At 38.2% G+C, this 12,543-nt stretch overlaps 1 protein-coding gene across 7 annotated transcripts in view; it reads left to right on the top strand.

Annotated features, from left to right (window-relative positions):
- The window catches only part of AP1S2 (adaptor related protein complex 1 subunit sigma 2), a 33,889-nt gene that overhangs the window by 15,062 nt on the left and 6,284 nt on the right, over nt 1–12,543 (top strand). For 2 of the 7 annotated variants that reach the window (XR_011726782.1, XR_011726780.1), the window contains exon 5: nt 4,904–4,998. The exons of the other annotated variants lie outside the window; for them this stretch is intronic. The gene's annotated coding sequence lies outside the window, so the exon portion shown is untranslated. The remainder of the gene's footprint in view (nt 1–4,903; nt 4,999–12,543) is intronic. 7 annotated transcript variants of the gene reach the window in all.

Here is a 12,543-nt window from a genome sequence, read left to right as displayed (position 1 = left end):
TTTAAGGATAAGGAAATAGCTATGATACTAGTAGATAGGTAATCCCTCAACATTTTTAAAAGATACAGTAAATTTTGGTAGTGCTTTTGAAGCTGACGCTCTTGTAAACTGCATTTCAGACTTCAGTCCCTGAAGGATGTTGGATACGTAGCAGGAAAGAGGTTATATTGCCATTTGATTGTCAGATATGTCAGTTTATATTGAAGGTATTGGCACTGAAGCATTGATAAGAAAAACCAAGTAAGCTTGTTTATGGTGTTGGTTCTAGACATTATTTAAGAACCTGGAATTATTTAAGAACCCTAAACTATTCCTGGTTTTATGTTGTAGGTAAAGTCTATACATTAGCAGAATAATTCAGTCCAATTAGGTAGTGTAAATACAAAATCATGAGTTTTCTTTTGAGATATGTTTCTTAATTTTGTTCTTCAAAATACAGGTGCTTTCTAAGTAGTAGATGAGGAAATGCATGAGTGTGAAAATGATTTTTTGTGAGATACTTTGAGTGTGAGGGGTAGTTTTTTTTCCTTTACTCTCTGGAATAAAAAGTTGAATTGTTTGTTCTTAGATTAGTGTCATCTGTCACAAAATGTAGCACTCAAAACTAAGATAAAGCATATTGGGCCTGAATGAAGAGATGAGTTACATTTGTGATAATGTTTCCAGATCAGTTAAATAGAGCGTTATTACTTTTTGAGTGAAATAGCCCTTGTATATGTGCTGGACTACAGTTGTGCTCTGTAACATTGTATATATAATATGCTTCACTTTGGAATAATGTATATGCACATCATCTTAGAAAAATTTCCCTATTGTTCAATTATGGGTTATTTTTGTGGTCATTAAAAGGACATAACTTCTTGAATTCAGTGTTCACAGGATGGACACCAAGCAGATGCTAAAGTTACAAGTGTCTTACAGTGGGGAAATGTGCAAGGAAATTGGAAATATACCAGTTATATTTCCAAGACTTATCCTTGCTATCATTTATTCTTTTTGTGTGTTTTGCATTATTTAGTTTGCTCATTGTAGCATTCTGTTCAAGTAAAAAGTGCCTTAAACCTGGAGAAGTTCACACAGATTGGAAAAGGGGAAACATAGCCTCCTCTTTAAAAAAAGGGAGCAAAGAAAACCCAGGGAACTACAGACGAGCCAATCTCACCTCTGTGCCAGGTAGAATCATGGAGCAGATCCCCCTGGCATCTTAACTAAGGCACATGAAAAACAACAGGGGGATCAGTGGCAGCTTGGTCACCAGTGGCTTCACTAAGGGCAAATCGTGCCTGTCAAATATGGTGGCCTTCTATGACAGAGCTAAGCTCTGGTAGATGCAGGAAGAGCAACTGATATCATCTGTCTGGACTTGTCTAAAGCATCTGACACTGTCCCACATGACATCCTTGTCTCTAAGGTGGAGAGACATAGATTTGACAGCTGGGCCACTCGATGTTTAAGGAACTGGATAAAAGGTTGTGTTCAGAGTTGTGATCAACGAATCAGTGTCCATGTGGGGACAAGTGGAGTTCCTCAGGGCTCTGTTCTGGGCCAGTTAAGTGTTTAACACCTTTGTCAAGGACAGAGGCATTGAGTGCACTCTCAGTAAGTTTGCTATGGCACCAAGCTGTGTGGTGGGTTCATTTGAGGGAAGGAATACCATCCAGAGAGACCTTAACAGGCTTGAGAAATGGGTCAGTGCAAACTGCGTCAGGTTCAGCAGGTCCAAGTGCAAGGTCCTGCTTCAGGGTCAAACCAGTCCCAGGCACAACACGAGGTAGGTACAGAGTAGATTGAGAGTAGACCTGAAGAGAAGGACTTGGAGGTGTTGATCAAAAAGCTCACCATGAGCCAGCAGCATGCTTATGCAGCTCAGAAGGCCAACTGTGTCCTAGGATGCATCAAGAGGAGCATGGCCAGCAGATTGAGAGAGGTGATCTCTCCCTCTACTCCACACTTGTGGGACCCCACCTTGAATACTGCATCCAGTTCTGGTGTTCCCACCATGAGAAGGATATAGATCTGTTTAAATGAGTCCAGAGGAGGGCCACAAAGAAGATCAGGATCTGGAGCACTTCTGCTGTGAGGAGAGGCTGAGGGAGCTGGGATTCTTCAACCTGAGAAGATTCCTGAGGGCCTTATAGGTGCCTTCCAATACCCGAAGGGAACCTATAGGAAGTCTGGAGAGGGACTTTTCATAAGAGTGTCCAGTGACAGGACAAGGGGGAATGGTTTTAAACTTCAGGAGAGTAGGTTTATACTGGATATTAGGAAGAAGCTCTTCAGTATGAGGCTTGTGAGGCTCTGGAACAGAGTGCCCAGAGGAATTGTGGATGTCCCCTCCCTGGAGGGAATTAGGTTGGTTCAAGGTGGGTTCAAGGATAGGTTGGATGAGGCTTTGAGCAACCTTGTCTGGGTGTCCTTGCCCAGGGCAGGGAGGGTGGAGTAGGTGATCTCTAAGGTCCCTTCCAAGTTAAGCCATTCTATGAATTGGTTCTGAGAATTAGTGGTAGAAACTGCTTTTCTGTTTTTCTCCCAAGTAGGAATTGGGAGATGGAGAAGTTAAGAAGTTATTGAAAAAGTGGCATTGAGTATCCAGGAAGTTATATCATACTCTCCTGTCTCATTTTCAGACTGCTTTTTTTCAGATAACTTAAATGCTTTACTGGTCTGTGGGTGAGTCTGTTAATTCTTTTTCTAAAAATGCAGGTCAGTATGTTTATTCTCTTTGTGAAGTTTCTTGCTTTTCTAGATGGGTCGTGATGTGTAGGAGTTCTAGATTTGCAGGCTGTGATTTCCATAGAAATCCAGTTATCTTTCTAGATACATGTCATATCCTAGCCAATCCTTGAATTATAAATTTAAATGATAGAAAGCAACCTGGTTTTTACCTTAGCAGCTTTTGTGTACATCTTTAAAATACTATTTTAGTACATCTGTCTCCATAGTATTTTTTTTTCCTGGCTGCTTAATGTCTATACACAAACATGTGAGTAACCTTAACTCTATTAAAGAAATAAAAATGCCAATTTAGAAGGTCTTAAGAATCAAACTCCTCTGAGGAAGGAGTTCCATATAACTCTTCAGTATGCATTTGGCCAGTTTAGTAAATGAAAACATTAGGAATTTGAAATTATAAGCAAGGCAAATTATTATCAGTGAAGTCTGCTGTCTGGCAACTATTCAGTACCCTCTCTGGTGTGAATTTCACTACTAAGCAACAACATCTACTTTGCAAAACTACCTGTGAACTTCATCATTCATGGATACAAGCAATCATTATAGAAATGTTGAGGGTGAATTAGTGGTACAGCAAGTTCCTCATAGATTATAATTCCATTAAGAGCATTTATTATCTATACACTGAACTGATTTTCCTCCAGAGATAGGCTTCTGTTGCCATCTATAGAAGTGCTGTGTCAGGGTGATACAATGAAAATTCTGGCACTGCTGCATTTGTCATAGCTGTTTTCAGGAGCTCAGTTGTGTGCTTTTGGTCAATAAACATTGAATTCAATTAAGAGTTGCAGAAGACTGCTTGACAGTAAGGAGTATCTTATCTTCAAAATTAGATGCTCTTTCTGAATAAGCACATAATCTGCATTTTAATAGAACGTGTTCCCTGAATCTGGCAGAATGCTGAAGAGTGTTGTTAATATTTGAACCTTGAGATAGTGAGGACAAAATTCCATTTTTACTGTGGAGCTGTCTGAGATGATGTGTCATGTTGCAGTGCTACTGCCCTTTCCTAAAATTCCCACTGCCTGTGAAGAGGGTTTTAGAGCATCACAGAATAGTAAGTGAAAAGAATATGAATGCCCCCGGGATGCGTTACATTGTGCTTGGTTTTTAGATTCTCATTTCTGTTTTGTGCTACCTATGTGTTGTACAGATGTCAGGTGAATTGCTGGTATGTGTTTTGGGGCTCTTAATTCTTATTTTCAAGGGAGAAGCTGTGTTTCTGGTTGCCTAGCTGTCTAGCAACAGTGGTAGTTTTGGTAATGGATATCAAGGTGCATTAAAAATCTGTATATTTTCAGTCTTACTTTGAAAATTTTAATGTAAAAAGGCAAAAAAAGAAAACTGAGCAGACCTATTGTTCGCAGCTCTTTGAAAAACCTGGGTATGTTTGATTAACAGATGAATTAAAGTGAAAGGTGTCCAACTTTTTGCACCAAGCATTACCACATGAAAGAGACTGGTTTATCACGTACAACTCAGGAAGCAACAATGATGACAAAATAGTAAATATGACTAAATAGCTCTTGAATTAAGTATTTTAAGTTCAGGTAAATAAGTTGAATGATATTTCCCTTCATGGAACAAACCTTACCTTAATACCTGTTTTAGTAATAATACTATATGAAGCATAGTCACTGAATTAAATATATGTAAATTTGGTAGCATCATAGTCTATTATGCTTTCAGTCTGTTATAATAATAAAAAACAAGTTCTCCCTTAATAAAAATCTTTGAATTAATATTCCTTCAAGTACATGTGAAGCTTTCTTAACAACTCTAAAACAACTTTCTAAACAACTTTTTTATTTATTTAAAGGTACTAGTGTTCTTGTTAAGAAGTGAAAATTGAGAGGTTTTTTAAATGCATCTGCATGGAGTCCTTGAACAGATTTTTTACTGATTAATTTTTGTTTGCTTTCTTATCAGTGGACTTTTAGTAGGACCTAGTAAAATTGTATGAAGTTAAAGAATAACAATAGCTGCAACACATTTGAGTGAAATAACTGAATTTACTTTTGTATACAGTTTAGAAAATTGTGTAAGTTTCTTAAAAATAGAAATAAGCTCTAAGTAATTGGACGGGTATTGTGGTTTTTTTGTTGTGTTTGTTTTGTTAATTAAGTAGTTGGTATTACATTTTCACTGCTGCTTGATTTTGTGTTTGTAGAGCCAGAATGAAGACTGGGGAGGTTTGTCTGAGGATATCTTATGATTAAGAGCAATCTAAGGCATTAGCCCTTTTGACCCCCATCTAAATGATTGGTAACTACCAAGTTTACCATTTTGGTGGCATGGATTAAATGGGTGCTATGCAAAGACTGCTGCACGTTTAATTAAGTCCTTGCAAGGGTAAACAGAAAATGGGTGATGGGCTTCCCTTTCTGCAACATTTGCATGATGATCTTTTGAAGAGTGCTTTGAGTGTTCCCTCTTATTTTCCTTTTTTTATACTAACTGCATCAACTTGAAGCATCTGACTTCTACTAGCTTTCTTTGGTGTTAATTATTAAGTGGGATAATGCAAGTTAGAGAAATGGATACCAAAACTAATAACTAAAGAGATGTTTGGCTTTGTTTACTTACAATCAACCCATGTAACGTGTATTTACTGGAAAATGAGCTGTTTACATCTGCTGTACAAAGAAAATGGGCCCTAAAAAGACTGAGTGCTGCTGTAATTGACTGTGTATCAAGTGCCGGATGCTGCATGACAAAGCAAAGCTTATTTGCATATATAGTGCATTGCAACATATTTTTTCTCCAAAGTGTAAGTGGAGTCCTGCTAATAAAGGTAAGAATTTTATTTTGCATAAGACAAGATAAAACACACAAGAAAATGTTTTGCTGGAGAAAACTTAATTAGTTCACTGCTTGTTTGATATAGTGATAAACAAATATTTCTGTAAACACATTAGCTGCAGTAGAAGTTCTAATTTTGTGTGCAGCTTTAGAAATACCAGATTTTAGTTTCCAGATAAAGGAAAATCATTATAATAGAAAAAAATTCTTGTAACATTCAAAATCAAAGTAACTGTTGGTGTGTGGGTATTTTTACAATTTAAGAGTTGCACAGTATATGATATTACTGTTGATCTTTGGGGAGTGGGAAGACCTGTATAATTAGGACAGCCAACAAGTCATTTGTTCAAAGTAGAATTTCATATATGAGTTTGGACATACCCTATAACAGCAGTAAGAAAACCTAAATTCTCAGGCTTGATTTTTTTTTTCCAGTTTTTTTTCCTCATGTTTCTTGCTTTATCTCTCCTCTTCATGATAACAAGTTCATATACAAAGAACAATATATCATTCTCAGGGTGAGGTTAGTATTAATACTCTGAGTGTAGAAGTTTCCTTGTGTTTAAAACTTATTAAGTTATTGATATTGTTTATGACCTGTTAAACATAGAAATTTTACTTCGGAGTCTTAATCTTTTTTATGGTCTTAGATGGCTACAAAGGCCAATTCTGGAGCATGCAAGCTCAGGGTTAGAGAATTTTGTGTGACTCCAGTTCACTTGTCTACAGGATGGCCCTGATGAATGCTAAGTATGGGCACAGATCTGTTTGAAGAAATGTGCTTTTTACCCATTTACTTAAACAGTGGCATTATCAGATGCCTATGGGATGCTGCTTCCTGTCCAGTGCTGTTCCCTGGAAGGAGTGAAGTAAGAGTTGCTGTGTGCAGACAGCTTAATGTACACTGTTGGCATGACTCCAAGGAATATGGAGAAACAGGGATGGCATCTGCTGGGTTGAGTGGAGAGGGACAGATAGATGGTTGCACCTAATAAGAGAGGAGGATAGTTTGCCTGCTGGAAGGAGCTGCAGTTTTTATGTAGGACTGAAGATAATCTGTGGCCAAGAAAGATCACCAGAGGTAAAGAAGCTTGTCTTTGGGCAAGGGGAGGAATTTAACTCGCACACCTTTTGTGCTTGGATTAACCTGATATTTGACTGGTGGATTGTACAGCTTCAAATTACTTAATCTGTGCATAAGCAAACAATAAATTAATAGAATAAGGGGGTTGTGAGGGTTTTTCAGAGAGATTTGCTTGTAGAACTGGGGTGCTAAGTTTTCTATGTGACAAGTGTAATAAGCCACATATTTAGAATTAGTTGATTCCATGCAGAATTTTGTTAAACTTCAGGCTAGCCTTTGTTGAAAAAACAGAAAGGCATAGAGGAATACAGAGTGAAATCTTGTTATTCTACACTCAAGTTCTACTGCGTAGACCCTATGCGTTCTATCAAGGGCAGTTTACAGGTGGTAAAATAATGGTCTTGAGTCAGGGTGCAGTTTTCTCATCAGCTAAAACCATGCTGATAGTGACTCTTGTTGAGAAGGTCAGATCCATTCCTGTTGCCACCTTTGTGGTGGCACTTGTGTTGATCCACTTGCCCTTTGATTATGTGGCTTCTAGTTTGTGCAGTAAAACTTAAGAATGTGCAAGGGACCATGAAGGAAATGCCAGGAGGGTAAAAGCAGTTGCATTGAAAACCCCAGAAAAAGGCAGTGGCTTTTGGTAGCTAAAGCTAATGGCGTCATTAAAATTGTTTTATTTTTAACAATTCTTGGTGTATCTAAGTTTTAAAAATCCAGTCAGTGTTCCCTGTATATCTTGTCTTGACCCATGTCTGCTGTGAACCCCCAAGTCAGGTAGCATTGTTAGGTAAGTTCTAATTTCTTGTGTTGAGTGTGGTAAGGAGCTTCAGGAGCAGTATTGACTTAGAGTTTTCAGTTGTCCTTTCCCTCTCTTTTGTGATGCAGAAACTATTCATATGACCATTCCGGAGCTGAATTTCAGGTCCATTTAAACTGATCCAATTTAATCTGCTCATTTCCAAAAACACAGCAGTTTCGTTTTTTAGTTTGATTTGGTTTTTTTTTTTCCTGTGTTTACAACTTGGCCCTGCAAACATTTATCCAAACAACTATAAGAAGTCAAAGTACTGCAGGAACAGGAAGGGGAATGCTTAAATGCCATTGCCATGGAAGCTGAATGAGATGGGAGATGACATGGCTTGTTCCAGCACTATATTCTGGTCATGGCTTCAGGGATACAGCCCTGCAGTTTAATATATCGGTCCTTAAGCAAAGGGGAAGAAGTAGTACAAACCTATAGGTGCAGTGCCATGCTGGAAGAAAATTGACAATTAATGAATCCTTATGTATGTAGCTAGGCTAACTGCCAAACATACAGACATTATGGTGTTATCTGATAGAGAAGTTAGTGATTTGAAGTAATTGTGGTTGTAGCTTCACCATACAAAGTATTCAGCAGCAGTATTTGCTTAAAGCATTTGTGGTTTTGTGGTGGGCAAGTAGAGCCTCCAGTGGATCCTTAGAACCATTTTTACCCTTGAAGATAAGCTCTTCATTGCTCACTGCCTAGCAACTGATTGGCAGGTAGAAAGCACTGCCTCCTGGAGTGATTATCACCTCTGATCCAGCAGATCAGAATAGCAACTAAGAAGCAGCAAGCACCCTCTATTATCCAGTTACAGTACTTGAAGTTTCCACTGATATTTTTATTTCTGCTTTTGAGAAGGCAGGCAGGCCAGTGCTGGTCACGTATCAAATCTTTCTGCTGTGGTCTGTTGAGGTGATGCTTTAGAGGCAAAGTGTATGGATATGCTGGGACGTTTTGCTGAATAAGACTTGCATGATGACACTTGCTGTTTTTGACTGTAGTCGAGTATTGATTCTTTTGCACCAATCTTGAAGATTCTTTTTTTTTTTTTTTTTTTTTTTTGTCCTGTATATAGGGAAGCTGCAGACAAGATCTTAACTTGGGGTTGGCACTGATATAGGATTGTACTTTGTTTTTTAACATCATTATAGTTACTATTTGTCCCTGAACATGTTCAAGACCTTGTGGGTGTTTCTAGGGTCTCTGTGAAAACATTTACCTCACCTTTGAAAGTTAAGTAGAATTTTCCCAAGAACCACGTATTTGGAATTTCTGAGTAGTTAGCTAACCAAAGATTGGGAAATTAAATACTCTACTGTTTTGAAATCCCTGAAAATGCAAGTGAACAACAACAGTTTCCTGAAGCAGCCTTTCATTAGAAATATTTCCTAATAAAGACTCAGAAGAAAAGTATAAAAGTAATTGCTTTTGGAGCATTGCTGAAGAAGTGCTTGTTAAATGTTAATGTCCTCATACTGTAAGAATTTCATGTTTCTAAAGGGAAACCCTCTTTCTTCCTGTCTCTCCCCATAGACTGGGTCTGTAGAATTGTTCCTGAGCTAAAGTTAAAACAAAAAACTAAGCAAACTTTCCCTAAAAAGATGTATCAAATGTGAATGAAGTCTGTGTTACTGCTGTGTGCTGTCAATAAAATGGCAGCACTGCAAAACACTGAACTTTGATGAGCTTCGTGTACTAATAAATAATTTCTTGTCTTTCTCATGCTGGAGGAATAAGACTTTTTTTGTCCACTGCAGGCATTAAATAGCTTAAATTGCAGAAAGCAAATAATTTCCTAGTAGATGTTAGGTATATTTTTCAGTGCTGATGATAACAAAGCATTTAAGTAGGTTGCTTGGGGGGCATTAAAAACCCTCCATCAAACCCTCCATCACTGGATGCTCTTAACAGATAAAAAACTTCTGAGGAATGCTAGAGGTATGCTGTTTGGGAGACTGGATTAAATGCAGTCCTGTCTAATTTTAGTCTGATTATGATTTTTAATTAGTTTGTGTCATGACGAAGTTGGCTTAGAAAAATGTCAGTTGGGCTGAATTAGCTAAACTCTACTATTTTTCTAATTTAAAATCTTTAATGACTGGCTGAAAAATTCAGAGAGTATTCTTAGCTTTTTGAGTTGTAAACACAGATGTCAGTTTGAAAAAAGATGGATTCTAGGAGCTCTCTGGAATTGCAACATGCAGCTTCTGTTGTAGAACTGTTACTGGTTTGGCAAAACTAGAATCTGTCACCTGTGTGTTAAAAGTCAGGTAAATAATATACATCCAAATTTTTAAGTAAGTGATGATTTTTCAGAGGTAGTATTTGATTAGTTAGCCATTGTATTGTGTAAGGATACCATTGCCTCTTCCCTAGCTTCTAGATCAGCTTATTTGTAAGCTCACTAGATGCAGATAGTTACCTATCTTAAGGGCATCCTTCCCAGGCTCACATGTTCTCAGAGGTCTTCAGAGTCCCACAGAAAGAAGGCAAAGTTGTCTAAATACCAACTGTTAGAAGTGGACATCAGTCCTTTCCCCCAAACTGTCTGAAAAGAAATACCAGAACTGTATTTGGCCCAGCAGGCCAGCTACTCTGGAGACAGTATTACAGAGAACATGGTAAAAAAAATTTACAAATCATAGTTGGAGCTTGTCAGATCCTGTAGTTCTGTGATGGCAAATACTTTGTCAAAACTTTATTTTCCTTTCTTTTCCATTGTCAGGCTGCCCACAGTGCCAGACCCTCTGCATGTGGTAGTCTTGGATGTCCTCAGTGGGGTACAGAGGTCTCACTGAAACTGCAGTGTTTCCACATCCCATGTTATGTTATCTCCCCATGTCTCACTTACTGTTAGATTCACCTCTGCAATGTCAGTTTATTGCCAGTCTAGTTGCAGGTGGTGTTTACATGTTCTTGTAAGCTAATAAGCTGCCAGAAGCAAAATAACCACTTTCCTCCTATTCTTGTCTGACAATGGATCTTGTTTTATCAGCAGATAATAGGTTTGTCAAGATGAGACACTAATCCCCTACCAGTAATTTGAGTTAATCATCTAATTTTATGCAGGAGGATTTTCACATCAAAGACAGCTAATTGCTCAACTTGTAAACCATTGAAAATATGAACAGGGTGGGGAATACCCAGGGGGTGTGGGAGAGTAGAACTTTGGGAAGTACTGAAAGGTAACAAGTGGGTATGAACATGAAATGAACATTCCCTGTTCTTATTTGTTCATACCAGTTGCATAGAAAGGAAACACGGTCAGAGCTTCTGGGCCAAAGAGTGTGCTAGATAATGCGTGCAGCCTGGGCTAATCTTTGAATGTAGAAGCAGTGAGTGGTCATCAGCCTTGTAAGAATGATAGAAAATGAGCTGCTCTTATTGTTCTTCCTGCCCAGAGAGCTGTTGTAAAATTAAGGAGAAATCTACAAGATCTGAGAAGCATTTCAGCGAGGACAGCAACCCTCCGGGTTTCCAGGGGTGAAACACTGGAAGACATGAGAGTTTTGCTTTTTTTTTTTTTTTAATTTCCTCAAGAAGAATCTGTCACGTCTGTGTTTCCTATGTGTTTCAGCTAAAAAATGAAAATACAACACTAAAAATAGGGCATTTTAGATGGGTGTTTCTCTTATGTCCATTTCTCAGTTGTCTCTGTATCATGTCAGCAGTGTAAGTAAAGGAGAAGCTTTCTGTGAGTACCTCTCTGGGATTATTTTTGTCTGTGGAGGCTCCAGCATTTCTGTTAATACTTTCTTTTTAGTCAAAGCTCCTGCTCCTTGGGGCTAGTACTGTCTACTTACCATAATGTAATTCCTTTTCCAGTTAGGAATGTGCCTCTGCATTTTGTTTTTAATGTAGGCTGACATTTGACTTAAGCAGTAAGAGAGGTTTTAGAATTAAAATTCATACTAGTAATTCTCTGTTTTACATACTGTCTCCCTTTAGTGGTCAAGGCAAATCAAAACCCCGAGAAGGCAATTCCTCTCTATTGCTCCCCTCCAGCCTCCCAGGGGAAGACAAAAGCTGAACAAGCAAGAGAGACTTCCAGATTGGAATTTAAAACTACAGCAGGTTTAATAGAACAGGGGAGGGAAGTAACACATGGATAATAACAAAAAATACACCAATATATACAAAACCCAGTTTCAGTCCTCAGTGATCTAAGTGCCCCAAAATCCCTTATGGCAGAGCTGACTTGGGAAAAGTGTCCAGGGCTCTTCCCAGCACCCGGTGGACTTGGATCTTGCAGAGCATGTGGGGACCTGGAAGGGCAGGAGCCTGTCTCCGGGATACCCACTGAACCAGTGAATGGACAAAGGAGGGAGAGACTGACCTGCCCTCCTGGGCTTTATAGGGTATGGCAGGAAATGGGAGGGTGTACCGACCCCTTTTGGTTCTGCCCTCTGTGTACTAAACAACATCATTCTCTCTAGGTCTTCCTATTGATACCATAAAATTGATACTCTCTCAAATGAGAACATACACCAGAATCTTTTGATATTTTCTCTATCAGAAATCACAGCAGACTTCATACAGGTTATTTGCAGCTGCCACTAAGCCATATATGCTATTAGTTCGAGAACTACTGGATTTGTTGTTAGCTTGTTCAGGATAATTTTAACTGCTGTGCAGTAATGGTCAGATTACTTATACTGAAAAACTATATAAGTCCTGTAAAGCTTCTAAGATAATTTTGTTGTCCTTTTGTGTTTGGTTTTTTTGTTTTTTTTTGTTTTTTTTTATGAGATTAGAATTTGAAAGTATGTAAGTTTGAACACGTGAATAAATTTGAGATGGCACAGAGAAAGTTTTTAGATTTAGAAGTCATGGGAACTTTCTCAGTTGTGTTGCAAGACTTCTATAATTTTAGGGGTGGGATACTAAAATAGATTGAAGATTTTTATTGGTACATCATGAAGGATGGTAGCTGATAAGCAGAGAGTTGGTCTGCGCTATTTTTTTTGTTTTCCTCCTAGATGTATAATGAGGATACATGGAGTTGAAACTCTTAAATTGCTATTACTCCATTAAAAATTCACTCACCTGTTGTCAGGACCCTGATTTTAATACAAAAAGTTGGTTATTGCTTGTTCTCTAACTCATTTTTTAA

This window comes from Heliangelus exortis, chromosome 1 (assembly GCF_036169615.1).
Source record: "Heliangelus exortis chromosome 1, bHelExo1.hap1, whole genome shotgun sequence".
Lineage (NCBI taxonomy): Eukaryota > Metazoa > Chordata > Aves > Apodiformes > Trochilidae > Heliangelus > Heliangelus exortis.
Note: the sequence above shows the minus strand (reverse complement) of the source record. Positions and strands in the feature narration are given on the sequence as shown.